Source organism: Phoca vitulina, unplaced genomic scaffold (genome assembly GCF_004348235.1).
Source record: "Phoca vitulina isolate PV1807 unplaced genomic scaffold, GSC_HSeal_1.0 scaffold79, whole genome shotgun sequence".
Lineage (NCBI taxonomy): Eukaryota > Metazoa > Chordata > Mammalia > Carnivora > Phocidae > Phoca > Phoca vitulina.
The window spans coordinates 3,713,482-3,732,552 of record NW_022589782.1 but is presented as its reverse complement, the minus strand read 5'-3'; the positions used below and the strand labels follow the sequence as shown (position 1 = coordinate 3,732,552).

At 50.8% G+C, this 19,071-nt stretch overlaps 1 protein-coding gene across 1 annotated transcript in view; it reads left to right on the top strand.

The window, feature by feature from the left end:
- RADIL (Rap associating with DIL domain) overlaps positions 1–19,071 on the top strand; it is a 116,798-nt gene that overhangs the window by 194 nt on the left and 97,533 nt on the right. The gene's annotated exons all lie outside the window — the stretch shown is intronic.

Here is a 19,071-nt window from a genome sequence, read left to right as displayed (position 1 = left end):
GGGGCGCGCGGGGAGCGGACGGCACGGGGAGGGGCGCGCGCGGCGGGGAGGGGTGCGCGCCGGAAGGGGGCGAGCGGGGAGCGGCGGCCAAGGCTCTCAAGGCTCCCTCCCGGCTCTGCGCTGCCGGGCTCGCTCCCCCGTCGCCCAGAGAATTCGAGGTGATAAATGGACCCTAACCTCGGCCGGAAGAAAGCAGAAAGGAGACTCCGTGGTCTTCGTGAGAGTCTCCGCGCCCAGCTGTGCGCCCCCGGACCCGGGAGTAGCGCGGCTTCCCGGCGCCTCCTCCCCTGGCGGCGAGCCCTGAGGCGAGTCGCTGCACCTCCCGGAACCTCAATTTCCAGGTCTGCCAGACGGGGATAATGACCGTCCCCATCCCTGCGGACTCCGTGAAGCACTGTGCATGGCTCCCGGAGCAGAGTAATCGCTCGGTTTTTATCCGGCGTTAACGATAAAAGGTTGTTAGCACGCCCCAGCGGTGTCCCCCCACTAGCCCCCACTGCCCCCACTGCCCCCTGCACTGCCCTTGCCTTCCCCTCACTGCTCCTGTCACCCCCCCACTCCTTTCCCCCCACCATCCCCCCCCCCAGCCTTCACCACCCCCATGGCAAGCTGGAGGAATGAGTTAAGTGCTCTTTTTAGGTGGGGAAACTGAGGTTTAGGACCCAGGAAGAGCTGCTTGTACATCTTGGCTTTTTGACAGTGTGAGGTTTGTGGTCACCCCTGAGCCTCAGTTTCTTCTAAAATGGTGATGGCAGATACTCCCACGGGACTGCCGAGTGGAAGCCAAGCTCCTGTTGCATTGATTACGAATTAAATGGGGAGGTTCATAGTTATTAAGTTTCTCTAAGATTTTATGGGGTCTGCTTGCCTGAAAGCTGGCAGGAAAACTCTTTCCCGAATTGCCCTCAGCCCCTGAAGGTCTTGAGGGAGGACAGGCTGTTCTGGGAGTGTGGGCTTTTGCCTCCTGCCTGGGTGCTGAGGGGGCGCCCAGCCTGCCCTGCTGACTTTTTGCCCTCCCCCTCAGGTCTCCTGCTTCTGGGTGGAGTAGGCAGGGGGTGAATTTGAGACGGATTAGCACCATTTTTGATATCCACGTCTACGTGGCTCACTGTCTCCTGACAATTGCTGAGGGTCCCTGTCACCATGAGGTCTCCACAAGTTCTGGTCAAACAGCAGAGCTTGATCACAGATGTCCAGGCTGAGCATGGCATGGGGTGTGTGTGTGTGTGTGTGTGTGTGTGTGGCAGGACTAGAGCTTTACCTGCTCAGTCTCACCCTCCATTTCCTGGGGCAGGGTTGTACGTGTCTCCTTCATAAGGTTGGGGAGTCTCACTGGGAAAGGGGACACACGGGGGAGTTCTTGTGGGTTTTTCTTTTGGCTGGAAGGTGGGAGGGGCTGGCTGTCCAAATCCATGGAGTCCTCTTTGATATGGGCACTTGGATTTTCAAAGGCTTGTTCTCAAGGGTCCTGTATGCTATTGTGAGGTGTAAGTTGGTGGAGGGTTTGCTGGAAGGGAAGGGAAAAGTCTGGGACTTGAGGCCACAGATGCAAACATGCAGGAAAGGAGCTCTGAACCCTGTGCCATGGGCCTTCGCCTGTCCTGCACCTGCTGTGTGGTCTTGAGTAGGTGTCTCAACCTCAGCTGGTTGATTTGGAAGGACAGGAGGGTTGGTCTGAATGATCTGTAGATTTGGACACGGGTGCTGCCCTCTCTAACTGGGCTAGAGCTCTCCAGCTGGGCCAGGGGCTGGACCATGAGCTTTTTCCTTTCTAGGGGTGATGAGTCCAGTGAGGAAGTGGAGCACATGGATTAGAACTGTTTCTGTTCCTGTCCTCATTGCGTGGCCCTTACTGTGGTGCAGCCCACAAGTTAGGTCCTTAATAAAGGCTTCCTGATTGAGCGCATTTAATAGTGTGACCCCGTGCTGTCCAGTAGAAATGTCACACAAGCCACATACTTAGTTCTACATTTTTTAGTAGCTATTCAGTTTAATGTGTGACTGATTTTCTATCTCATTGTCATAAAAAGGTAAAAACTGGTGAGATTAATTTTAGGAATATATTATAGTTAATCCTTGATATGCAAAGTGTTGTCGTTTCAACATATAATCACTATAAATGAATTATTCATGAGATACTTTACATTCTCTTTTCACTGCAAGTCTTTGAGATCTGTTTGTGTGTTTTATACCCATGGCCCATCTTGGTTCGGACTAGCTATATTTCAGATGCTCAATAGCCACATGTACCCAGTGGCTGCCATGTTAAATAGCACACAAATATCTTCCAGGGCGAGAGATGGGCGTTTGTCTTAATCAGTTTGGGCTACTGTAAGGAAGTACCATAGACTGGGTGGCTTATGAACAATAGAAAATTATTTCTCATAGTTCTGGAGGCTGGAGGTCTGAGATGAGGGTGCCAGCATGGTTGGGTTCTGGTGAGGGCCATCTTTTGGGTTACAGAGTACAGACGTCTCGTTTTATCTTCATGTGGCAGAAAGAGAAGGAGCTACTCTCTGGCCTCTTAGAAGGGCACTAATCTCATTCATGAGGGCCCCACCTCCCTGATCTAATTATGCCCTAAAAGTCCCACTTCCAAATGCCATCATGCTGGAAATTAGATTTCAAAATAGGAATTTTTTTTTTTTTTTTGTGGGGAGGAGGGAGAACACAACCATTCAGCCCTTAACAGTGTTCTTAGTTAAATGCTGTGTGACACTGTAAAGGATGTTTTCCCTCTTTGAGCCTCTGGTTTTTTTTTTTTAAAGATTTTATTTATTTATCTGACAGAGAGAGAGAGAGAACAAGTAGGCAGAGAGACAGGCAGAGGGAGAGGGAGAAGCAGACTCCCCGCCGAGCAGGGAGCCCGATGTGGGACTCGATCCAGGGACTCCAGGATCATGACCTGAGCCGAAGGCAGCCGCTTAACCGACTGAGCCACCCAGGCGCCCAAGAGCCTCTGTTTTTCAACGGATGTTTGGACCAGCTCATCTTTCAGGTTCTAACCTAGAACCTTTGAATGGTTTGCCTAGATCAAGAAATATACTATCATTAAGCTATAGGAATTAAAGACTGTGTAGTGTTGGTGCAGGGCTAGGCAAATTGGCCAGTGGAACAGAATAGAGAGGCCAGAAGCAGATTCATGTCTATAAAGACATTTGATTTTGAGAAAGGTGGTGTTGCTGATCAGCCAAGGCAACGATGGTCTATTGAATAAATGGTATTGAGACCATTGGTTATCCAGATGGAAACAGTGAAACTGGAGCCCTACCTCACACTATACAGAAAAAGCATTTCTGGATGGATTAAAAATTTTAAAAGTGAAATAAAAAAAGAATACAACTTGAAACTTTTAGAAAATAGAAAGGACTATCTTTTGGATTTCAGGGTAGGTAAAGATTTCTGAAGGTACAAAAAGTTAAAACCATTAAAGAAAAAATGGGTAAACCAGACCGCATTAAGAATTATGAATTTCTTTTCTTTTTTTTTCTTTTTTAAGATTTTTTATTTATTTGATAGAGACACAGTGAGAGAGGGAACACAAGCAGGGGGGAGTGGGAGAGGGAGAAGCAGGCTTCCCACTGAGCAGGGAGCCCGATGTGGAGCTCGATCCCAGGACCCTGGGATCATGACCTGAGCCGAAGGCAGATGCTTAATGACTGAGCCACCCAGGCGCCCCAAGAATTATGAATTTCTATTCATCAAAAAAATGCCATGAAGAAAATAGAAGACAAGCTACGAACTCGAAGGACATATCTGCAGCACATTTACCCACCAAAATAATTAACGTCCAGGATATATAAACAACTATGATAAGAAAAAGACAAATAAGAGAATAGAAAGTGTAAAAATACAAATCGTTTTGCAGATGAACACAAAGAGAGAGAAGAGAACACAAATGAACAGTGAACATATGAAAAGCTGTTCATGTTCATTGGGTGTCTACCCTGGAGAATATTGTGCACATGTGCATCATTGGAAATGGACAAGAATTTTCTCAGCAGCGTTGTTCGTGATAAGCAAGACCTGGAGACATCCCAAACGTCATTGCTAGAGTGGTGTATATTCATATAATGGAATAAGACCCTGCAAGGCGAGCGACCTCCACTTTCAGGCAACAGTATGGATCAATCTTATAGACGTGTTGAGTGATAGCCAAACACAAAGGAAAGTATGAATCCAATCATTTAATGCTCAAAAACAGGCAAACCAACTGTTGTTTAGGAATGCAGAAGAAGGTATGTGGAAAGCCAGAACATGATGATTATTGCAAAATCAGCTCCCTGGCTACCTCTAAGGGAGGCGGTGGGGATACACAGGGTGCTTCTGGGTCTTGGCAGTGTTCTAATTCTTGACTTGGGAAGAAAACCAAGCTGGATTTTCCATGCCCTACAAGACAGCTCCCAATCCCCAGGGGCAGACTTACCCACATGGCCACACCTCCCTACAAGGGAGGCTGGGAAGTGTCCTCCCACTGTCTGTGCCCATTGCTGCCTCCCTGGGGCCCAGAACAGCACCTGTCATCTGAGTAGGTACCAGTCAGATCTGGTGAATGACTAGTGGCTGTGTGACTTTGAGCAAGCGAATTCACCTCTGAAGACATTAGTCTGCGCTCTTGCTTTAATCTGACTTTAAATGGGGTCTTTATAAAGCAGCATTATGGTCATACCTGCAGCCTATGCTCCTTGGACAACATTTTTAAAATCCTGGGAAGTAGGTATAAAAATGAAAGCGACGGTCCCCCTGCATCCCGCCATCTTGAGATCTTCACTGTGAAACGTGCTGTTTGCTTCCAGTGCTTTCTCTGTGGAGACGCTACAGTTAGCATTGCTCGTCTTTTAAAAAATCTGACCTGCGGCGGGGCGCCTGGGTGGCTCAGTTGGTTAAGCGACTGCCTTCGGCTCAGGTCATGATCCTGGAGTCCCGGGATCAGGTCCCACATCGGGCTCCCTGCTCGGCAGGGAGTCTGCTTCTCCCTCTGGCCCTCTCCCCTCTCATGTGCTCTCTCTCTCTCTCTCTCATTCTCACTCTCTCAAATAAATAAATAAAAAACTCTTTAAAAAAAAAAAAAATCTGACCTGCGGCAAGGCTGTCTCCCTTGTCTTTAACCATTATTCACAACCTGAGTTTAATGTGTGCCTCATTTTCCATCTCATCATCGAACCCTGCTTTATTTTATTACTTCCCATTTTTAGACGCTTCTCTTGCTTCCTGGAACCCACTTCTGCTGGGGGACATCTCTGCAGGAGAATTGAGGAGAATTCTCTGTGTGGACGTATATCTGATCCATTGTCGATCCTGGGCATTAGCCACGTCCTGTGGGTCACAAGTTCCCTCTGATGCCCAGTTTATAAGGACCAGGTCTTGGGGCGCCCCCAGGAATGGCCCCCGTCGCGCCGTTCCTGCCACGGGTTTAAAGTTGCCCCTGAGGCCACACAGAGGTCAGGGCCCAGCTCTTCCCGTCGCGGTGTCCCTGGGGAGTGGAAGGAGCTTGGAGCTTGTGTTCTGATTCTGCTCATCTTTTTGCTGGGCTCTCTTGAGCGGGCCACTTAGTCACTGCGCCATGGCATCCTCCTTGGACCTGAGGCTAACATGGGCTTGGCAAAGCATACAGTGGCCCTGGTGGGCTTTCTGTAGGTTTAGGTCCCCATCCTACTTCCTGACATCCCTTCAAGGCCGCTTAGGACCAGTCCTATTCCAGCCAAGAAATCCTGAAGGTCACGGGTTTTGTAGACATTTCCTTTTTGTTCTTAAGGGGATGAAGATATGTATGAGAAGCATCCGGTGAGTGTATACAGTTGGTGCTCAAAGCGGTGGTTATTTCTGTAAGTGATGGTCGTCATGTACAGTCTCTTTCCGGAGAGGAGTTGAAGCACTCTGGAAAGAGCAAGTTTCTCAAGGTCCACGGGGCTGCCAGAGACCCCTTCAGGCTTGGCAAGGCTTGCTGCGATGTCGGCCGGCTTCTGGGCACGGAGGAGGGGCGCTGAGGAGAGGCTTCCAGGGCCTCTGTCTTGCCGGGCTGCCGTGGGCGGGCCAGCTCCGGGCTTCACGGGGTAGGAACCACGTGCCGCGCCTCACGCCTCGAACCTTCCATTCACCATCCCCTCCGACCCTTAGCAGTTGGGGCAGTAGGTACCATTTTTTATCCTTACTTGGTTTGCCTGTGGTCATGGAACACACGGTGAGGCTCACACCCGGACTGTGCTTTGCTTTTCTGCCTCCCACACAACCACGGGGATAGTGATCCTCGCGGTCACGTACGTTTGTGGAGTAGGGCCGGAACTCGCACGCACGGTGGTCCCCGCTGGACACAGGGACCGGAACCCCGAGTCTTCCCTGTTGCCCGCCCCCAGGCAGGGCCCTCAGCACACCCTCTGTGCGTCCTCCTTCATTCACGGACAGGCCCCAAGCATGTGTAGGGCCGGAGCAAGTGTCCCAGGGGAAGCCCACACACCATATGTCTGAATATTTAAAGTTAAAAATCTAGCTAACAAGCTTTTCAACAAAACAGGTTCTGTCCTGCTTGGCAAATATACTTCTATAATGACAAAAATGGAACACTCTGGTAAAGCGTGGCCGTCAGATGGTTGAAGGCTGGCCACATGAGCCTTGGCGTTTGTGGCTGGGCCAGCCGTGCCTGGATGGGGAATAAGATAAAGGCATGCATAATTTATTAATTGCTATATATTTCATACCAGTTATTTTTCTCTTCGTTGCAGCAAAATCATCAATTATGTTACTTCCATTCAAAATTTTCACTTAAATTGGGTTCTAGTAATCATCTAGAGTTGTGCAATCCAGGACAGTAGCACGAGCCACCTGTGGCTATTTAATTAATTAGCTAATTAATTAATTAATTTTAAGTCGGCTCCATGCCCAGTGTGGGGCCCAATGCTGGGCTGGAACTCACAACCCTGAGATCAAGACTTGAGCTGAGACCAAGAGTCAGACACTTTAACCAACTGAGCCACCCAGGTGCCCCTCCCTGTGGCTATTTAAATTCAAATCTAAATTCATTAAAGTGAAATAAAGTAAAAAAGCTAGCCCTTCAGTTGCATGGGCCCAGATCCAGGTGCTCAATAGCCGAGTACAGCTGGTGGCCACCGTATCGTACATACAACACAGACCTACAACATTTCGATCATTGAAGAAATTTCTCTCGGAGAGCACTAGTCTGAAGGATGAAAATGCAAAACGTAATTTAAAAAATATCCCACGGGGGCGCCTGGGTGGCTCAGTCTTTAAGCGTCTGCCTTCAGCTCAGGTCACGATCCCAGGGTCCTGGGATCGAGCCCCGCATCGGGCTCCCTGCTCATCAGGAAGCCTGCTTCTCCCTCTCCCACTCCCCCTGCTTGTGTTCCCTCTCTCGCTGTGTCTCTCTCTGTCAAATACATAAATAAAACCTTAAAAAAAAAATCCCACAAACATAAATTAAACCAAATGTAAAAAATTGAAAAAAAAAAAAAAACCCTCTTCTTTTTAGAGTATCTAAAACTTTCTTAAATTTTTGAAAGGCAAAATACAAATGAAGATTAATAAGCATAAAACTTAAAGTCAAGAAGTATTTACGTAAAATAAAGTATTTAAGTAAAGCTGAAATATTCAGATTTTTTTGCAAGTGTGATTGAATCTCCTCTTATGAAAAGGAAACCCTTCCCCTCTAGAGCTCAGTGCCCACCCAGTTGCAAGAGATGTGGAGAAGTCCTTTCCTGGGGCCTGGGTTAGTCATAAAGTGGATGGCTAGGGTGACAGCTTGGATTATGCCAATCATGAGCACTGGATCCCCCGTGAGCCAGGTGCTCGAGGCTTCTTTAAGTTAGTTTGTGGGTGTTGGCGAAAGCAAGACCCTCTAAACCCGTTCTGCGGCATACTCCGTGAGTCAGTATCATTGGTGTCATCTAGTGCTTGTTAGAAATGCGGAATCTCGGGCTCCATCCCAGACATACGGAAGCTCATAGTTTAGGGGAGGACTTGGTTTCCTAATAATATCATGTGAGTGAATGCAGAATTGAGATGTCGACAAGCATGCAGGGAAGATGGGTATGGTTTCTGCTCAAGTGCCCGGGCCAGGCAGGCTTGAGGGTTAATCAGGTACTCTCAGTTGTAAGAAATAACCGAAGGCCTCAATTTGAACTGGCTTAGAGGAAAGAGAGGGAAGGAGGGACAGAGAGAGAGAGAAGGGAGAGGAAGGAGGAGAGAGAGAGAAGATGAGGACAAGGAGAGGAAGGAGAAGGAGGAAGAGAAAGAAGGGAACACCAGAAGAAAGAAATGAGTTTGTGTCCAGAACTGAAAAGTTCAGGAGTGTCTTGGTTCAGGTACAGCCGGATCCAGGGTCTTAAAGAGGACCCGGGCTGTCTCTCTTTGTCTCTGGGCTCTGTTTCCTCTGGTGGCTGCATTGTCTGGACTGCTCACAGCCTTCGTGGACTGAGAGTTTCTCTTTCCTGGCAGGATCACCACTGTCCTGGAATCGAGTGTCTGTGTCCTGGCTTGGATGGCATGCCCACCCCTGAACCTATCGGCGGGGTCAAGGGAAGGGCTACGGCAAGGCTAGATCCTTTGGAGCGTGGAGTTTGGGAGGCAGGCATGGCTTGGGTGGCGGTGGGGTGTGGCTCCACCTGAGCCCAACGGAGCAAGAGGAGGAAGGTGTGGCCGAAAAGGAAAGTGAGTGCCGTTGTATAGGACTGATGCTTGTTACATCTCCTGACGACGGGACGGTTCCTTGCCAATGTGTCCCCTTGACCCCAAAGCTTTCAGTGCGTGTGTACGTAGTACCAGGCACTCTCTTATGAGATGAGATTTAGGAAAGGAGACTCGGCCTTAAATAGGAAGTTCTGATACCTGCTGCAACAGGCATGAACTTTGAGGACAGATGTTAAAAAGCTGCTAAGCAAAAGGACGAATGTTGTGTGAGTCCACTTCTGTGAGGTCCCCAGAGTCGTCAGACTCACAGAGACAGAGAGCAGATGGTGGTGCTGGGGGCTGGGAGGGGGTGGGGGTCCGTGCGTCACGGGGACAGAGTCTCAGTGTGGGGGGATGGAACGTTCTGGAGCCGGATGGTGGTGGTGGCTGCAAAGCAGTGTGAATGTGCTCAACGCCCCTGAACTGGACCCTGAAACATGGTTGAGGCAATAAACTCTACATTGAGAGTGTTTTACCACAATGAAAAAAAAAACCTAGCTGAAAACAGTGACACACGTAGGTCATTTATTAAATGCGAGGGGAAAGAGGGGGGAAGAAAGGAACTTCAGCATTGATGTAATATTATTTCATATGGAGTCCATATTCCGACTTTACCAGTTTGCCCCGTCACTGTCCCAGCTGCCAGGATCCGGTTCAGGGTGCCCTGCTTTGTTTCCTTAGCCTCCTCGAATCCAGAATTTATCTCCCATCTTCCTGTCAGGCGTCCGCGTTTCTGAGGTGTCCAGGCCAGTTGCTCTGTAGGCTGCCCCAGTGTGGGGGTCCCTGGGCTCAGTTCGGGGTCTCAGGGTTAGACTGAGGCTCTGCATTTTTGGTGGAAGCGATGCTGGTCCTTCTAGGCATCTCATAACTGGCAGTGAACCTCGATCACTTGCTCACGTAGATGTCCTCCAGGTTTTCTGTCTGTAAAAATTATTGTCTGTTTTGGTAATTGGTGGCATTTGGCGGGAGGGAGTATTTTGAGATTGTGTACATATTCTGGTCCTCACGTGATGAAAACTGTCATTCATAAAAGTAGAGAGAATAGAGTAATGAACCCGACACCCCATAGCCTGAACTTAACAGTTACTAACATTTTGCCAAAGTTGCTTCATCTCTGCTTTTTCCCCGAGGGTATGGCTTCAGTCCACATCTCTAACTGGTGAGGACACTTTTTCCAATCCCTACACCCCTGTCCCACCTGTCAGCATTGGCAATAATTCCCTAGTGCTGCGGACGCGCTTGAATTGTACATTTTGTCTATTTTTAGAGAAGGTATATTTACTTAACCGCATGTGGCTAGTGCTGTGTTAAGTAGCATGGCTGTGGAGGCTCAATTAGGTTCAGGATCCACGTTCTCGGCAAGAAACTTCAAGGTGCATCTCTCTGTCGGGGGCGTGCGACATCTGACTGTCCCATTTCCAGTGATGTCAAGATTGATCTTGGGGCCCCTCGGCTCCTTTTGAATATCCAGTTGCTCAGCAACCCCCCAAATTTCTCTACACTTAGTGTACCAAAGTGGTGGGATCTTCATTATTATCCAAGAGAAAACCACGGTTCATTTCTTTCCAAGAAAAGCCTCCAGAGGAAGGAATGGATGTGTCGGTTTGTAGCGTAGATATTCTTAGGATGTGTGGATGGTGTCTTGGGCTCTGTGAACCCCTGGGGTGGGGTGCATCCACTCTGTGCGTGTATGCGCACATGTGTGTGTGCATTTGGCCCCGGAGAGGTGTAGATCTCCCAGCGGCCAGCCACCATGCTCAGGAATGGGTGCCTGAATCCTGGACGTAGGGGATGGAGCTGGGTCGAAATCCAGCTTCAGCATATCCCAGGGCCCTCTGTACTGGAGTTCCCATGGCTCTACCAGGCCCTGAATGGTGCTCTGGACCGTTGGCCATCGGTGGCACTGGGTTATGCCTAGGGCATGTGGCACTGTGTTGGCAGGGCTGGTCATTCCAGGTGCCGTCTCTGTGAGGGGAAGGATGTTTTCCATGAGCTCACGGGAAATGTTCTGGATTGTAATCCCATCATGACATCAGGGAGGGGAAGACTGCAGAGATGGGAAGCTGGGAGGGAGGCCAGGTGGCCTTGTCAGGGGGAGGCTGCGGGCCATGCGTTTTGGTGGTCCCTGAGGAGCCCCTGCACCCCAGCATCCCTGAGTCAGGGTCTGGCTCTACTCTGCTGGCCACCTTTATGAGCCTCATCTCCTCATCTGAAAAATGGGCTAAGAAGCCCACCCTGCAAGATTCCGAGGGCTTTGGAGGGGAGCTGAGGAGTGACTTCAGATTCATTTCCGGCTCTGCACCAGGGAAAACTGCAGTGAACAGAGCAGACGTGGGTCCCAGGCCCAGTGAGCTGCCACCCCGAGGAGCCAGGGGGTGTGAGCGAGCCTTGCAGACTGTGGAGTGCTGGACAGACAAGCCTTCTGGTATCACAGCCCCATCCCCAGATGGGACTGGAGCCATCCAGAAGCGATGTCGCTTGCTTGCCCTGGGGGCTTGTGGCTGGTATCCTGAGAGGCCAAGTCTTAGTCCCAGAGAATCTGCCTTAGTTTGGGTCTCCCCAGCAGCGGACCCCGAGACGAGGACGCAAAGGCAGGCAGTGTGTTTGGGAGGTGATCCCAAGAGACATCGAGAGAGTGGGGAATGAGCACAGGGAAGGGCACACAGCCACCAGGGGTTTGTTAAGAAGCAAGTTGGTTCTGCTTGGGGGACGGTGTAGGGCATGCGTCGGAGTGACCCCACCGGGCACAGAGGCCTGGCACGCTCCTCAGCTCACTGTGTCACTGGCAGAGGCCACCTGCCATGAGCACTAACTCTTGGATGCTTGGGTGGGGCGTGGGCTTGCTTCAGCCTCTTGTTGCAAGGACAGTAGAGGTGCCCACCCCCCCCCAAAGATTTCTGGTTCAGAAGGTCTCTCACCTGCTGTCTTCCAGCAACTTCGGTGAGGCAGGGGACGGGGTGGTCCTTGCTTTAGAGATGGGGACTCTCATTATCCCAGAGGGGAGGAGGTTCCCCAGGGAGCCACAGGGAGGGTGCGGGGCTGGGGTCTACCAGTCCTACCAGGTACACATCTCCAGGGGGCGCTGTCCCCAGGGACTGCCCCGTGAAGCAATGCCCTGTGGCCTGTGTTCCCTCCTACAGACCGTGACAGAGTTCCCCGGACCTGGCACCGGGGCCAGTCTCACCCCTTCCTCAGTTTCCCCTTCCTGTTCCTGGCTCACTCTCCCCTGGGATTTTGATATTGAGACCACTGTGGGGTGGCACCGGCCAAAAAACTGTTTCCCAAAGCCTGAGCCAAGATGCTGTCTGCACCCAGGAGGAGCCTGAATTCATGAATGGACACAAAGAAGCATCCTGGGGCCAAGCTGGAGAAGGGGAGGCTCTCAGGGCCCAGGGCCAGGTTGGCCCTGGGCTGCCCTGGCCTCTGTGGGACAGACAGACAGACCCCCTTTGTGTGGAAGCCTGGGCACATCTCTTTAGTCCTCTGTCTTGGGATCCCAGGGCCGCCGCTGCCAGGCACGGCCCAATCCGGAAGTTTTCCTGGGAGAAGAGGACTGCTTCTCTCCGGGGGCTACAGCCCTGGGCCCAGGCTGGGAGGAGAGGGAGAAACTGCAGAAGCTCTGAGGCTGGGCCTGGCCCCTCCAGCCTGACAGGGAAGGCGCAGGAGGGGAGGTGAGCAGCTGGGATGTGCTGGGGGTCCACGTGGTGGGGACCTGGCGGGTCAGCCAGCTTCGTTCGGCCCTGCCTGGGGCAGAAACGGTTTAGAAAGCACCCCCCCCCTTTTTTTTAAGATTTTATTTTGAAGTCGTCTCTACACCCAATATGGGGCTGAACCCACAACCCTGAGATCAAGAGTTGCATGGTCCACCCACTGAGCCAGCCAGGCACCCCCAAAAGCATCCCTTTTCAGACCCCACCCAGACCTAGCCCTCAGGAGCGTGGAGCTGCTCTGTTGACCTTCTGTTGAATTACAACATACAGGAGAGCCTGCCTTTCACTTCCAGCTCGAACCCGGGACACACTGGGGAACGAGCACCCAGATCAAGATGCTAAACAGTGCCAGTTGCCAAACACCCCCCATGTGCCCCCTCCTGTCACTGTCCCCCACTCCCAAGGGTACCCACTGCCCTGGCTTTTATCATCAAAGTCTCCTGTTGCCGATTCTTGAAGTTTATGTAAATCGGTCCGAAGAGCGGGTACCGTGGTCGGGCGCCGTGTCTGAGACGCCTGCCGGGTTCTGCGTTCAGCTGTGTTGGCCTGTCTCGATGCAGTCTGCTGTTCTGTGGTGTGGCTCCCTCCGTTTCTTTCCACCCTGCCCTGGATGGGCATTTTGGGTAATTCCCAGCACTCTCGTTGTGACCACCCCCTGCCCTCCCCCAACTCCTGATGCAGCAGGTTTGAGAACACCTGGTCTCAAATATGGATTTCAAACATGGACTTCCGTATTTAAGATGTTTTTGTTAGATTTTTAAAAAAATTATTAAGTAGTAAATGAACATTGTGGCCAGTGATGCAATGCAGAAATATAGAGAAAAAAATAGTGTTTCCCGCTCTTCTCCCCAGTCTCTCCTCTGGTGTCCCCTTTCATACCTTCTGCTTTTCCAGGTCAGCTCCCCGCCCCGCCTCTTAGATCACGCTACCTTGGGCAAGCCTCTTACCCTGGCTGGATTGACCCACGTCTCAGGAGTCTGTCTGCTCCAAAATTTTTGGAAGATCTTAAAAGGCCGGGACTATTCCTAACTCGATATATCTCCAGTCTGAACTTCATAAACACTCTGAGATGATCGATTATTCAGGTAGTTGCCAGGCATTACCTCTTGCATGCCTGGCTCTGCATCGGTACCGGGAAGATGAAGATGAATTGGGGCCAGGCCCTTGTTTGCAGCTTAGGGGCCAAGACCGACCCGGAAACACCCAAATACATGTTGCCTGTGCTATGATAGGGGTTGCAAGGGCGATTGTGGGAGTCCAAAGGAAGGAGCTACTCTCTCTGCCTAGAAGTGCTCCAGGAAGAGAAAGACAGAAGGGGTCTACAGTAGCAATGGCTTGTGCCTCGACCTACAGGTGAGAGAAAGCTGTTTACTCTCCAGTGTAGATGGGGGTGTGAGGATCAAGGAAAGCTTTTCAGAGGGGCCTTTTGACCTGGGCTTTGAAGGCTGAATAGGAGTTCTCCAGCTATAGAAGAGGGAAGGGGATTTTTAAGCAGAAGAAAAGATAGGTGGAAGGGCTAGAGACATGATGACTGCGTGCCATGGGGAGAGCTTTCTTGGGGAAAAATTGCAGGGTCTAAGTCAGGGATAGGAAACAAAAGAAGCAGGTCCCCCCTTTTTGTTCTTGGCTTGGCATGGTCTCTTGTGCTCTGGGTTGGCCAGGGTTTTGCCCTGGTGCGTGAGATCTGCGAGTCTTGGTGTTAGACTTCCCAAGGTGGGAGGGGACTGACAAAGCCGGGGCTTGGGCGGGGTGGGGGGGCACTTATGGCCAGGGTTGCTCTGACCACTGGCCAATGAGGCAGTGATTTTAGGAGCTGGGACAGGGCTCTTCCCTTCTTTGCCTCCAGATTCTCCATCCTGGAGAGGATGCCCAGATACTTTATTCTATAGTGTAAAAGACTGATGGCAGAACCACAGACAGGCCTGAAAGGGGAAGTGAGTGTGGTACAAAGAATAGACCAGGAGTCAGAAGGTCTGGGGTCCCCCTCTCAGCTGCAACCACTTCCTAGCCTGTGGCTTAACTTCTGTGAATCCCTGTATAAAATGCCAGTCATACTCTCATCCCTGCTCACTTTGCAGCGATGCTCATGCAGGAGGAGGGAAGTGAAAGCGTTGGGTAACTCTCAAGCCAGGGACGGCTGCCTCCTGCCTGCCCTGTACCCATAGCAGACACGACCAATCGTCACGCCCTCCTTTCCCGCCATGCCTAAACTCACGGCACACACCCCCGGCAGCCACGACCAGCCCTGGACTTGGCGTGGGAGTTGAAGCCTCTTTGCTGTCTGTGCTGAGCTGGGTGTTCCTTTTCTGGTCCTGGGGTCCTGTGATGTCCCTGTTGTGGGACACCTGGCGCTGTCCCCTCTCTCTTCCTCCAGCCCTGTGGCTTCTCAGCCTCGCTTGCACACTGCAATCACCCGGGGAGTTTAAAAAACTACCAGTGCTTGGGTCCCTCCCCTGGCAGGTCTGTTTTGAGCGCCAGGGATGTGGCCTGAGCATCGGGATTTTTCCTTTCTCCCTGGGGCGATTCTCATGCACAGCAACATTTGCTCCAGCTTCTTTCCCCAACCTGCCAGGTGGTGATAGCTTGCATCCCCTGTGGCCCCGGGTCTCAGGGAGGGGGTAATGATGACGCAGCTGAGCCCCAACTCCTGTTGCCTCCTCGCTCGCAGGATAACAAGGAGTCTTCCTATGTACCTCGATTTGCCTGTGGCTTGAATTTGTTGTTGTTAAAATATATAACATAAAATGGACTGTTTTAACCATTCTTAAGAGTCATAAGCCCTTTCACACTGTTGTACAACCATCACCACCATCCGGCTCCAGAACCCTTCATTGTCCCAAACTGGGACCCTGTCCCCGTCACACACCATCCCCTCCCCCAGCCCCCCGGCACCACCACCTGCTCTTGTCTTCATGGATTTGGCAACTCTGGGGATCTCATATACATGGAATCCTGCATTATTCACCTTTCTGTGTCTGGCTTATATCATGTAGCTTAATGTCCTCAGAGATCATCCACGTTGTCGGTAGCAGGTGTCAGGATTCCTTCCATTGGATGGATGGACCACATTCTGTTACCTGTTCATCTGTGATGGACTCTTTGGGGTGCTTCCACCTTTCGGTTCCCGTGAATCACACTGCCGTGGACGTGGGTGTGCAAACATCTCTTCAGCCCCTGCTTTCAATTCTTCTCCCAGAAGTGGAGTTCCTGGATCTGATGGTGGTTCCACGTGTAATTTCGGGGGGGGGGGGCCCAGACTGTGTCCCAGGGTGGCCGCACCATTTACTTTCCTGCCAGTTTCCCCACACCCTCGCCGACACTTGCTTTCTGGTTTTTGGGTAGTAGCCACCGTTATGGGTGTGGAGTGGTGAGGGCTGATTTTGAAAGCAAACCTTCTTTCCTTACTTGACCATGTCAGAGCACCTGTTCCGGAGGGGACGCGGGAGGTGGAGTACTGAGCACCTGCTGTGTGTGGGGAGTTCACACATCTCCTCTGTGAGACAGGCGCCATCACCCTCCTGGAGCGCAGGCCTCATGCTCAGCCAGTTCTGGGCTCAATTTCCTCTGCTGAAATGGGGCTCATAATAGAACCTTCCTCATGGGTTGTGAGGATTCAGACTCATTAACGTTGGTCACGTGCCAATAAGTGCTGAGTGCTGTGCGCAGATTAACCCATTTCATCATTTTATAATCCTCTGAGGTGGGTGCTGAGGTTCTCCCCTTTGCTCAGATGAGAAAACCGAGGCCAGGGAGTTTTTGCAGCTTGGACATGGACTCGTGGCTAGAGAGGGGTGGTGCCAGGATTGACTCTGGGTGGTCTGACCCCCTGAGCTCCTGATCTTAACTGTAAACTCTAGTGCGTGCTCAGTAGGTGGTAGGAGGAGGGTCTAAGCCAAAGCAGAGGCTTAGGGAGGAGAAGAGGAGATCCCCAGGCGTGGCTCCACCCCATCTGAGAAGGGCGGCGGGTGAACAGCTCCTTCCAGTGTAGAGCATTCTCACCTGGGTGCTGCGAGTTCTGGGCTGATTCTTGGAGCAGCCCTGCAGCAGGCGGGTGTCCCAGACATGACCAGCTCCACAGGACAGTGCTGTGACCGCATGAAGGATGGGGGGCGGGCAGGCTGGGGCTCTGATGGAGGAACTCTCTCCCAGTTGTTGGACCTCACGGGATCATAACAGCTCCTGCATTTGGAGTGTTCACCAAGTCCAGTCAGAACTGCTTCCAAAGGCTGTCCTCTTTCCACCGTGCCCCACTGCCCATCCAAACCTTAGAAACCCAAGCGTTTGCCACTTTCAGAAAGGACTGGGACAGGCACCTCCTGGGATTCCAGTACTGTATTAGCCAGGACACTGAGCCTCAGCAAAACATCATTTACATGAAGGAAACACTTGAAAGTGTTTTGGTGTTCATCTTGGAAGGAAGAAAGGGAAACAGATTTTCTGCCATCCATCCCTCCGTCCATTCAGACAACTATGTATCTACCTATACACTTATTTTTCTACCAAGCTATGTGTCTATCTCTGCTACTCACATACTCACCCACCACTCCATCCATCTCCCCCATCTATCTCTTCATCCATTCATCCCCCACCCATCCATCCATCCCCCACCCATCCATCCATCCATCCCCCATCCATCCATCCATCCATCATCCACCCCCCCCATCCATCCATTCCCCATCCATCCATCCACCCATCCATCCATCCATTTATCCCCCATCCATCATCCATCCATCCATTTATCTCCCATCCATCCCCCATCCATCCATCCATCCCCTCATCCATCCATCCCCCCATCCATCCCATCTATCCCCTCATTCATCCGCCATCCATCCCTCCACCCATCCCTCCACCCATCCATCCATCCCCCACCCATGCATCCATCCCCCATCCACCCCCATCCATCCATCCACCCATCCCATCTGTCCCCTCATTCATCCTCCATCCATCCATCCACCATCCCCCACACATCTATCCATCCCCATCCATCCATCCATCCACCCCCATCCATCCATCCCTCATCCATCCCCTCATCCATCCATCCCCCCATCCATCCCATCTATCCCCTCATTCATCCATCCCCTCACCCATCCATCCATCCTCCAGTCTCCCCATTTATCGATCCCCCATCCATCCATCCTCCAATTTCCCCATTTATCCATCCATCCATCTGTCCTACCATCCATTCCCCATCTTCCTGTCCCCTGATCCATCCATCCATCCTTCCAGACAAATACTTATCTAGTTACTTGCCTATCAAGCCATTTGCCTATCTCTCCAGTCTACTTACCCACCTTCCCATCCAGCTAGTTCCACAGTTGCTAATTGGAAACGTACTGGAAAGTATGGCTGTTGTCTTGTGGACAGTGGGAGAGCCAATGAAAACAATAAAGTCACATTATTTTCTCCTTTTCACTAGCAATTAAAAGTGTTCAAATTTGAAATCTGCAATACCGAGGTGCATCAATAATGTCTTTAGGGAGTAATGGGCATAAGGGTGACATTTTGCAGTTGCTGAGAAAACTCTGTCAGCCCTACAAGAGTAGGGGGACGTGGGTAGACAGCCTAACTCCAGATGTTGCCTTCCAGTGACTTCCTTTATTCTGGGCAGCCATGTGCTGAGTGCAGGGCAGTTTCCTGGGGAATGAGGCGGGAATGGTTCTGGAGCATGGAGATGTTGGCACCCTGGGATCCTGAGACTGGGATCGCCTCCTGACCCCTGCCACTGACCCAGCTCCCACTCCAGCCTGGTGGCCACCTCCCCAAGCCTCTGAGCACTCCTCCACCTTCCCGCTCCTCCTTTCCTGCTGCCCTTTGGTCTCCAGAAGTTCCCACTGCTGTCTTCAGTGCGACCATCCCATCCTGTCTGTGACATCAACCCCCCCAGCAGAGGACTGACCTTCTGTTGCCGAAATCTTTACATCATAAAAGCATTGGCATAATGACCCTGAGAGAATTTTCCCCAACTTTTTATTTGGAAAAATTTCAAATGTGTATCAAAAAGTTGCAAGAAAAGTTTCATGAACACCTGAGTGCCATTCACTTAGAGTCACCGGATATTAACCTTTTCAGAGTTGGCTTTATCACTTCCTCTTTTCTCTGAACCTTTCGAGGATAAATTGCAGACATCCGGACACTTTATCCTCAAACATGTCAGCACATATCTCTTACGGAAGGACATTCTCCCCCATAACTGGGACACACTTATCTCTCCCAGCACATGACACAACACTGTGATCTGATAGGCAGTCCATCTTTGTCTTCCTTCAGAACACTTAAATGAATTCTTAAGAAGAAAAATGCCATTAAGAGTGAATCCTACGGCCTCACCACGAATATGTATTTCATTATTGTGCATTAACGGGTCTTCCATCCATACACGTATTTCGACCTTATTATAATCATAATGAGTTATATATTCTCTTTCCCACCTGATGATAGATATATGGCAAACATTTCCTGTGTCATTATGCAGTTAAAAAAAAACTGACATTTAGTTACACAAATAAAACTTGAATATAATCCCATAAAAATTCAAACAATACAGGTCAATGGAAAATCTCCTTTGATCTCTCACCCAATCTTACAAATTCAAAAAAATAAGGGGCAGCCAAAGTCCTCTGTGACCAGAAACCCCAATTCCATCCATCTCTCCTCTTTTTTTTTTTTTTTTTAAAGGAAGTTT